This window comes from Onychomys torridus, chromosome 2 (genome assembly GCF_903995425.1).
Source record: "Onychomys torridus chromosome 2, mOncTor1.1, whole genome shotgun sequence".
Classification (NCBI taxonomy): Eukaryota; Metazoa; Chordata; class Mammalia; order Rodentia; family Cricetidae; genus Onychomys; species Onychomys torridus.
Genome location: NC_050444.1, coordinates 96,118,270 through 96,129,639, shown reverse-complemented (window position 1 = coordinate 96,129,639; position 11,370 = coordinate 96,118,270). Strand labels below are relative to the sequence as shown.

General features: G+C 37.8%; 1 pseudogene; it reads right to left on the bottom strand.

Annotated features, from left to right (window-relative positions):
• Positions 1-4,593: 4,593 nt before the first annotated feature.
• Positions 4,594-5,421, bottom strand: LOC118577908 (annotated as a pseudogene).
• Between the last annotated feature and the right edge of the window lie 5,949 nt (positions 5,422-11,370).

The following is an 11,370-nucleotide window of genomic DNA, read 5'->3' as shown; positions in this document are numbered from 1 at the left end:
AACTAGCCAGAACATTATTCATTTAAATTATATATATATATATATATATATATATATATATATATATATATATTTGTAAAATAAGAGTTTAATTTTCTTTACAGTTAAAACTTGTTTCTGTTTGAGGGATCAGGTTTCTTTCCCTCTCTGTGAGCAGAGGAAAACAGTACTCTACCATATTCTATATAAACCCCAGCCCCATAATTTTGGAGTCTTGTTTCATAGCAACACTTTCTTGGCTCTAATCCTGCCAGTCTGAGTTAGAGAATAGAGTATGGAGAACCAATGAATTATTCTTGTAACCACAACAGATTAATTCAGAATTATATTCAAGGAAAATAAAAAAAAAATATTGGCATTACAAATTTAGCACCATTTTTCTCTTCTGTGTTTGGACTAATATTATAAATGTTCAGGAGGAAGTCCAGTTCATAAGGAAGCAGTTCGAACTACTGACCTTGATGGCCTAAATGTCTATTCTGTATGCTTAGTCGATGTAGTTTTAATGGCATGTTGTTTTGCTTATCAGGACATTACTTTACTGGTATTTTGTTAACATATTTATACCTGTGCTCATGAAAGAAATCTGAAGGCAGTTTATTTTTCTTGTGATGTCTTTACATAGTTTTGAAATTAATAACAAAGAGAGAGAGAAATGTCACAAAAGTGAAAATTTAAGTGTACCCTCCACTTCCTCTTTTTAAAGGATATATCCCTGAATATATATGATCTGGAAGATTTGACATCCACATTTGAAGAATGGAATTGGATCCTTATCTAACATGTTACACAAAAAGTACTTAAACATAGATGAAAAACTTCAACATGTAACCTGAAACAGTAAAATTTTTGGAAGAAGATGTAGAAGGTTCCTTGGTATTACTATTGACAGTGATTATTTTATTATAACAAAAGTTTAGGCTGACAAAGCAAAAAGAAAAGGCTACAGAAAAATTAAATTTCTCCACAATAAAAAAGTATTAAACAAGGCAAAAAGTTAATCTTGAAATAAGTAAAGTATTTTTTACTAATCTATTGTATATTCCTTTTTTATTATTTTATTTAAAATTTTTATTCATTTTATATACCAACTCCCACATTTTCTTCCCACTCCCCCTCCCTATCCCCAACCAACCCTCATCCACTCCTCCAAAAAGGTAAGGTCTCCTATGAGGAGTCAACAAAGCCTGGTACATTAAGTTGAGGCAGGACCAAGCAAGCCCCTCCCGGAAGTCTTTATACTGTAGTGACCTGAAAAATGACCATAATGACACCAGCTGATAGACCAATGTGGAAGGGGAAATTACATATGTCTCACCACAACATATGGAACAACAGGTGCTGAGAAGAGAAGGAAAATCAGTTTCCTCCAGGGATAAGTTCTTCCATAGTTTGCCCTATTCGAAGTTGTTATCCTTAGACATATATACATGCAAACAACACTAAATAGACTCAGTAGCTTTTATACACATACAGGTATATACACACACACACACACACACACACACACACACACACACACACTCACTGAGCCTTTGCAGACACATTTTCTTTCTAGAAATTCTTGTGTATATAAGGAGAATTAATGGAAAGACATGTCTGCAAAGACAGATTGACTGATTAGAACTGCAGCAAAGTGCTTAGATTTGAATGTTATATTCCCAAAGGCTAATTACCTTACACCATCTAGCTTTAGCCTCCCAAATAACAATTTCTTGCCAACCTATGTGTATCACTATTGTTCTATGAGTAATAGATACAAAACATTTTGGAATCCACAGATTTAATAGACTACTAGCTTATACCAACTTAAAAGACCCAAAATATCAAGACAGAAATCAGAGAGCATATTAAAGCCTATAGGAGAGAATTATTTATGTTATTGTGACTGTCTCTTTGATGTTTTTGCCAATGTAATTATTAAATGCCTAGATGAATGACATTCTTTTTTCTGTTATTATGAAAAGTTTGGAAACTGGGATAAGTTATCTCTGTGTTTCCTGTGACATGCTCACTCACCTTTGACTTCAGAATTGACTATCTCTTATTCTCTTATTTCCTTTGAGGCAAGAGCAATGCTTTTTGAATGCAAGGTCATGAAATTGGGAAGGAGAGAAAGGAACATTAGAGAAATTAGTGTGTGTGTGGTGGGGGTCAGGGGTGACATGTAAGTAGCACTAGTATATGAAATCCTTGAGAAGATAGTAAATGTAATTTAGAACCTATTTGAAAAAAGCAGTGCTGTCCTCAAAATGGGAGGGGAGGAAGGAGGAGAGACCAAGTTCAGAGATGATTTGGTGTTACTGAGTTGTCTGGATAGTATTGTCTGTGCTGCTGAGAAAAGAGGAAGAAATTAATAAAAACTGAAGACAGCTGGAAGATATTTGTGAATCTTATTGGAACAGACTAGAGAATAATTGTATATGTGTTTAGAGAGCTAGGTTGGGTAAAATGCTTGTAAGTTCATCCAGAAGACAGTGGCTGCTTTAGATTGAATCTCTTGACTCATCCACTAAATTAATATTGCAAAATTTCAATCTTTAATGTATATTTTAGCTAGTCTTTCTGAACTGAACCTTTTAGCAGAGAGAGAAGGGAAGGCTATAAAAATTCAGAGCAGGAAGAAGGGAGGAGTATACATCTGAGAAAACTAAGGAACTTGTAGGCTCAGGAAGCTCACAAAGTTATGGTACCCATGAAGTCTTACCATAGAGTTATACAAGTTCCAGCAAATAGTGGAAAAAAGGAGACTCATCATTGTTGGAGCATTCTCTGCCCCATGTGAGATTGTAGTGAGTCAGCCTTCAGGAGTTGTCTCCTGTGCTGAGTGTGGGAGGCTCTTCAATGTCACTCATGCTCCTTTAAGTAACCCCTCACATGTTCTCCCAAGTAAACACATACAAATTCATAGTTGAATAAATAAAAATGAAAATTAATAAATTAAAGCCAAAATTGAGATATCAGTTACAAGATAATCACCCAAAAGATAAAGATAACAACTATAGGTGAGGGTATGAAAAAAAGGATACTAATTTTATACTAGTGGTGGGATTGTAAATCAGTGACTGAATTATGAAAAAGAGTATAGGATTCCTCAAAAAATTAGAAAATATCACTGCTGTGTTCTTTGCAACAGAATGCAAAAGATCTAAAATATGGTATCAAGGACTTTTTTGAAGGATGGAAGGACAAATTATAGTTTATGGTAGGATATCATTATATCTCTAAAAAGAGTTCTTGCCTTTCAGAATAACATAAGTAAAACTATATTATAAATTTCTACATGAAATAAGTCTGACATAAAAAATATTGTGTGATCTTATGTATGAGTAATTTTGAGGAAGAACAGAATATTTAGATAGGAAGTTAGTAGTCATTAGGATAGAGTTGTAGCAGTGATACATGTAAACAATATAAAGCTATAGTTTCAAAAGGGTCTAGAGAGATGATTTTGAGAATGAGATATAGTCACCAGTTCAGTCTATTGAAGCATAAAATGACGTTAGGTGATTGTTCCTGGTCTTACCACATTTGTACACATCGCCCCACAGAAAATGATGGATTGTGTTAATATGTTTGACAATATTAGCCATATTAATTATTTCATTATAACTGTACATCATGTTGCATACAGTGTTTTGCATAATTATTTTTGAGGTTTCAATATTTTATTCAAGTTTTATTTTAAGTGATGTTATTACAGCACTTGAGCAGGAGGAGCTGATTCTATATAAAATGCAAGATTCTATATGTTCCCATTGAACTGCTAAAACGTTGAGTGGTGAGGCTATAACAGGAGTGAGTTTAGATCTCTAGTTTTGTTGTGGTGTGATCTTAGTCACCCGCCCAACTCAGAGCTGAAGATCCTGGAAGCTCTTTCATACTCTGGTATAATGGCAAAAAAGAAATGAAGAAAGAAAGAAAGAAAGAAAGAAAGAAAGAAAGAAAGAAAGAAAGAAAGAAAGAAAGAAAGAAAGAAAGAAAAAGAAAAAGAAAAAGAAAAAGGAAGAAAGAGAGAGAAAACGACATCATGACACAACACAAGGAAAAAGTAAGTCCTGAATGATTGGTTCCATCATGCCTAACTTCTCCACCCTAAAATGGCACACAAAAAAATAACTAAACACACCCTGAGGATTACCTTTTGTATAAAACAGGTAACTGATGGGCTAAGATGGGAAGAGAGCATGGAAATATGTCTAAAAATGTTCCTTTCACTGAGGTGTGCACATGCTTCCCACCAGTCAGGATTAGGAAACCAAGCTCCCATGCTCAGGAAATCATAATTTCACTTGTGGACTCAATACAGATTTACAAATGGCCCGCACATTCTCAGCTTCCACTTGTGGTCTGGCATCTCTAGAGGGTTTCCTCAACAACCCATGTCTATAGCTAAAAGGACTCTTAATAGAATGAGATTTTTGCTGTACCTCTAAATTGTAAACACCTTAAATCTGAGTCATTGTTAGCCCAAACTTCTAAGGTGGTATTTATCAGTTCTCACATCCTCAACATACAACATTAAAAGGTACACTAAATTCTAAAGGCACTATGATAAAAATAGTTTAAAATTGACTATTGTACAATATTCATTTATGTTTGGAACTTTGATCCTAGACCAAGCTTGTGGCCATTTGCATTCCTGGGAAGGGCTGACAGCTTCAGTTTGACACCTGGCTTTAAAATCTGAGTATACCCCAAGCTGATCAGGCTAGAATTGTTCTCCTTGGACAAAAAGAGGCATCAGGGTCAACTCAATGCTTGGCTGCTATTCCAATGTGAGAGTTACTGTTTCCTGCTGTTCAGGCAAGTTGACAGCATCTTCCAACTTCTTGTTCACTTTCTGCTAAATGGAGCCACCAAACTCTATCCCATCCTTTACATTAGTATGAAGCTTTAACCCATTCATCTTGTAGCTAACTTCTCTGGGTCACCTGGGACCTTGAGATCTCAAAATTCATCTGGTAGCCAGCCAGCTAGGCCTCATAGCCAAATACCAGAGCACCCCTGATTGGGCCAAGAGATGTCAAAGTCCACATCACAGCCCAAATTTATATGCTTGCTTTTGTACCCTGTCTTGATTTTAGTATTTCTCCCAGAAATGTTACACAAGAAGGATGAATCAAAGGTCAGCTTCAGTACACCCAGCAGCTGGTTGTCCATGGTGATTTTGGTGCACAGGGTGTTGTCTGTGTTCTTCTTCTCTGTAAAGGTCAACCCCTACTCCTTCCATCTGTACTTGGTTTCCAGGCTGCCATTCACTTTAATGGCCTCTATGTTGGTGGAGCCTGAACTGGTAAATTCCAATTCATTTTCTGACTATATTTTCAAGTTAAGTTTTATTAAACCAAAGTCATAGCCCTTGGTGAAGACATTGGTGGCACACTTGCCAAGATCAGCATATGTGGAGGGCACAGCCATCATCTTGGAGGCAGTGACTGCAGGATTAGTGGCAGCTGCATCTAGGGCTTCAGGGAGGAGGTTGGGAGTGCAGGATAGTTTGCATAATTACTTTAAAAAGATATCCATATCTATGCATTCAGAAATAATGTAAAAGTAAGTATGTTTTTAAATTTTAATAAGTAAGAAAAATATGGTTATCCTGTAATATTTTAAGTAAAAGAATTCCAAAGCAGCAAGAAAATATAGTCATCAGAAAACACAAAGATTCAGCTGGGAATGAGGTCTCATAAGTATATATATGAGATAAATGTAAAGTATGAAATAACAATAGGATGTTGAAAATCAATATGCTGTTGAATCTAAAGTATGATAAAAGTACTTATTTGACAACATACAACAGCAGAAAATACAGAATATGATGGTAGACTTCAAATGAAGAATTATTAAAGATAAAATGATACAAATAATGGCTTTGGAAACACAAAGGCATCTTTCTATTAGAAACAACAACAGTTCTGTAACTGGAAGTTTTCCTGTGTCCCATCCAGTCCATAGCCACTCAGACCCAAGTAAACACACAGAGGCTTTTATTATTTAAAACTACTTGGCCATTAGCTCAGGCTAACTACTGACTAGCTCTTACACTTAACCTCAGCCTATTTCTGTTCATCTATATGTCTCCACATGTTCCGTGGCTTTAACTGTGTGCCATTACATGCTGCTCTCTGGATGACTGACTGGCATCTACTGACTCAACCTTCCTCTTCCCAGAATTCTCCTTGTCTGCTTATCCTGCCTATACTTCCTGCCTGGCTACTGGCCAATCAGCGTACAAAAACATTATCCCACAGCATTTCCCCTTTTCTGTTTAATTAAAAAGGAAGGTTTTAACTTTAACATAGTAAAATTACATACAACCAATAAGAATTACAGTTACAATATCTAGTCTCTTTGTATTTTGCAAAATTAAAGAAAATATCCTATCTATCCTATATTTGTGAGTCTCAAGTTTCATATCTAATTTATATTTTATCATAGCCAAGTAAAATTATAACTATCTAGTCTTCAAGTACATTAAAGACCTCAGAAGGATACAATATTATCTAGTAAACAGGAAGAGCATTTTAAGCAACTTCCAAAAATCTAGAATAACAGAGACAGCTGCCTGCTTGGACAGTCATCCAAAGTTCCTCTGTAACCTTGGGGCATCCATCTTCAGCCAATAGGTCTAGTCCATCAGTGATTTTTTTATTCTCTGCATCCTGTAGAATGTCTAGCAGTTTCTTCGGGATCCTGAAGGACAATTTTGCCTTGCAAAGTTCAGTGGTCATCTTCCTATGGGTCCTGCATTCCAGTTTGTATGACATCTTGTTAAACAGTACAACAAGAACAGTTTCTTTCACAAATGACTGTTTCTGCCAAGAAGAAGAAAAACTCCATATGGGGATATGGAGTATCTTCAATGCCCATCATCTTCCTTGAAGCAATTGGTATGCCAGGAGCAGACGTGTCTTAATGTCCAAAAAGTCAAAGTTCTTACAACATTTTAAATGTCATATTCTGTAGCTCTTTGAAGTGTTTAAAGATTACCTACCTAACTGAATTATACATATATATATATATATATATATATATATATATATATATAAAACTTAACATGGCTATAAGTTTGACTATCATAGAAGACTAATTAATCATATGTATTTCTTAAATATCCATTACAATTTAAATGAGCTACACAAACATAATATCTTAAACAAAAGTAGAAATATACATACAACCAATTGGGAACAGGCAAGGCCCAATCTCCTGAAAGGGCAGACCAGGTCCCTAGCTCCTAGGCCCTGGAAGACACCCTGTGCCCCTCTCCCAAACCATTGGAGCCCCGGGACCAGCTAGCTGCCTCTTGCCCCAACCCCTGACCAAGTAAACAGACCACTGTGACATCAGTGAAAACTGGAGACATAAACCCACACTGCACTGAGTGGGAACAGGTAGGGCCCCATCTCTGGACTGGACAGACCAGGTCCCTAGTCCATAGGCCCCAGGGGAATAACCTGTCCCCCTCCCCCAAGCTACTGGAGCCCTAGGGACTGGCTAGCTGCCTCTTCTCTCACTCCCTCACCAAGAAAAGATCCCTCATGCGCTAAGGACAAGTCCCGGTCCCACAGTCTGGGTGCCTCCTCCGAAACAGTTCAAGCTATTCAATTGTCTCACTTATCCAGAGGGCCTGATTCAGCTGGGGGCTCCACAGCCTTTGGTTTATAATTCATGTGCTTCCATTCATTTGGCTATCTGTCCCTGTGCTTTTCCAATCTTGGTCTCAACAATTCACACTCTTACATGAACTGGCTGTTTGGAACCTTAGGCTTACACAGGGACACTTTGCTTAGCCTGGAAGGAGGGGACTGGACCTGCCTGTACTGAATCCACCAAGTTTAAATGAATTCCCAGGGGAGTCTTGGCCCTGGAGGAGATGGGAATAGAGTGGAGGGGCTGGGGGGGAAGGTGAGGGCAGGGACCAGAGGGGGGAGGACAGGGGAAGCCATGGCTGATGTGTAAAATTAAAACACAAATATAATAAATAACAAAAAAGAAAACAACCCTCTATGACACCTGTAGATGTTACAGTCTTATTAAAAATATCACAGAGCAAAATGCAGAGTTAAAAGCCCAAGAGGTAAGAGCAGAAGCTAAGAGCTGATACTAAAATCCCTTTCTTAAGCTTCAATGCTGCTGCCCTCCTTCCCCTCAGAAAGAGAGCTACTTCCTGTATATCTGCTTTTTATTGACTTTCTATTCTGGTTCTCATTGGTTGTAAACCCAACCACATGACCTCCTTGTCACTGCCTGTCTATACAGATCTACATTGTCTTCAATGCTTGGTATTGAGATTAAAGGCATGTGTCTCCATGCTGGCTGTATCCTTGAACACACAGAGATCTACCTGTCATGTGATTGGGATTACAAGTATGTGCCCCCACTGCCTGGCTCTTGCTATGGCTTGCTGTTAGCTCTGACCCCAAGACAATTTTATTTACATACAAATAATATCACATTAAAGTACAATAAAATATCACCATAGGCACCAATGAAAACCAGAGACATAAGCCTATCCTGCACTGACTGGGAACAGAAAAGTGGTCCGTTCCTGCACCAACTGGGAATAGCTTCTCCCTGTGGCAGAGCCCACTGGTGCCCATTGGTCTAAGATCTGCCCTCTGAGACACAGAACCCATCAGCACCAATCGTACCAAGAGAATGGATTAGACCAAGAACTCCCACTAGACAAAGAGTATCAATCAAACCAAAAGAGGCTCCCACAGACACAGACAGCACTTACATGAAATGGAAGAAGAGATGGGTAGATGCCAGTTCAAAAATACAGTCAACAATATAAAGACCAATATGGCACCGTCAGAAGCTAGTGGTGCCACACCAGTAAGACCTGAACATCCCAAAGCAGCAGAAGAAGAATAAACAGACCTTAAAAATGACTTTAAGAACATGATAAAAAGCCTTTAAAGAGGAAATGAAAACCTTCCTTAAAGAACTCAAAGAAAAGACAAACAAAAAAATTGAAAAAAATCAAAAAATCTCTGAAAGAAAGCCAAGTAAAAGCAATTAAACAGGGGAATGAAAAACTCCAAGATTTGAAAACTGAAATACAGGTAATAAAGAAGACATGAACTTGGCTGAAAGACATTTAAGGAATTGTTCAACATCCCTAATTATCTGGGAAATGCAAATCAAAACGACTCTGAGATACCACCTTACACCTGTCAGAGTGGCTAAGATCAAAAACACAGAAGACAGCTTATGCTGGAGAGGATGTGGAGCAAGGGGAACTCTCCTCCACTGCTGGTGGGAATGCAAGCTTGTACAGCCACTTTGGAAATCAATATGGTGTTTCCTTAGAAAATTGGGAATCCATCTCCCCCAAGACCCTGCTGTAGCACCCTTGGGCATATACCCAAGGAATTCTTAATCATCCCACAAGGGCATTTGCTCAGCTATGTTCATATCTGCATTGTTTGTAATAGCCAGAACCTGGAAACAACCCAGACACTATTCAACTGAAGAATGGATAAAGAAAATATGGTACATATACACAAAAGAGTACTATTCTGCAGAGAAAAACAATGACATCATGAGGTTTGCAGGCAAATGGATGGATCTAGAAAAAAATCATCCTATAGCCCATTTCTTAATTGGACTGTTGGGCATTTTGATGTCCAATTTCTTGAGTTCTTTATATATTCTGGATATCAGCCCTCTGTCAGATGTGGGGTTGGTGAAGACTTTTACCATTCTGTGGGCTCTCACTTTGTCTTGTTGACCATGTCCTTGGCTCTACAAAAGCTTCTGAGTTTCAACAGGTCCCATTGATTGATTTTTTCTCTCAGTGTCTGTGCTACTGGTGTTATATTTAGAAAGTGACCTCCACTGCCAATGCATTCAAGAGTACTTCCTACTTTCTCTTCTATCAGGTTCAGAGTAACTGGATTTAAGTTGAGGTCTTTGATCCACTTGGACTTAAGTTTTGTGCAAGGTGATAGATATGGATCTATTTGCAGCCTTCTACACATTGACATCCAGTTATGCCAGCACCATTTGTTGAATATGCTTTCTTTTTTCCATTATACATTTTTGGCTTCTTTGTAAAAAATTATATGTTCATAGGTGTGCGTGGGTTAATGTCAGGGTCTTCAATTCGATTACATTGGTCCACATGTCAGTTTTTATGCCAGTACCAAGCTGTTTTTATTACTGTAACTCTATAGTAGAGTTTAAGGTTGGGGATTGTGATGCCTCCAGAGGTTGTTTTATTGTAAAGGATTATTTTGGCTATCCTGGGTTTTTTGTTTTTCCATAGGAAGTTGAGTATTATTCTTTCCAGATCTGTGAAGAAATGTGTTGGTAATTTGATGGGGATTGTGTTGAATCTGTAGATTGCTTTTGGTAAGATTGCCATTTTTACTATGTTAATCCTGCCTGTCCATGGGCATGGGAGATCTTTCCATTTTCTGACAACTTCTTCAATTTCTTTTTTCAGGGAATTAAAGTTCTTGTCATATAGGTCCTTCACATGCTTAGTTAGAGTAACCCCAAGGTATTTTATATCATTTGTGGCTATTGTAAAGGGTGATGTATCTCTGATTTCCTTCTCAGCCTGTTTGTCTATTGTATATAGGAGGGCTACTGATTTTTTTGAGTTGATCTTGTATCCTGCTATGTTGCTGAAGGTTTTTATTAGCTGTATCAGTTCCTTGGTTGAATTTTTGGGGTCACTCATGTATACTATCATGTCATCTGCAAATAGGGAGAGCTTGACTTCTTCCTTTCCAATTAGTATCCCCTTAATATCTTTATGTTGTCTTAAGGTTCTGGCTAGAACTTCAAGTACTATATTGAATAAGTATGGGGAGAAGGGACAGGGCTATAGAACTAAACAGAGAATTTTTCAGCAGAGGAAGTTCAAATGCTGAAAGACATTTAAGGAATTGCTCAACATCCCTAATTATCCAGGAAATGCAAATCAAAACGACTCTGAGATACTACCTTACACCTGTCACAATGGCTAAGAGCAAAAGCACAGAAGACAGCTTATGCTGGAGAGGATGTGGAGCAAGGGGAACTCTCCTCCACTGCTGGTGGGAATGCAAGCTTGTACAGCCACTTTGGAGATTGATATGGCGCTTCCTTAGAAAATTGGGAATCCATCTCCCCCAAGACCCAGCAGTAGCACTCTTGAGCATATACCCAAGGAATGCTCAATCATACCACATTTGCTCAGCTATGTTCATATCAGCTTTGTTTGTAATATCCAGAACCTGGAAACAACCTAGATGCCCTTCAACTGAAGAATGGATAAAGAAAATATGGCAAATATACACAATGGAATACTACTCAGCAGAGAAAAACAATGACATCATGAGGTTTGCAGGAAAATGATGGATCTAGAAA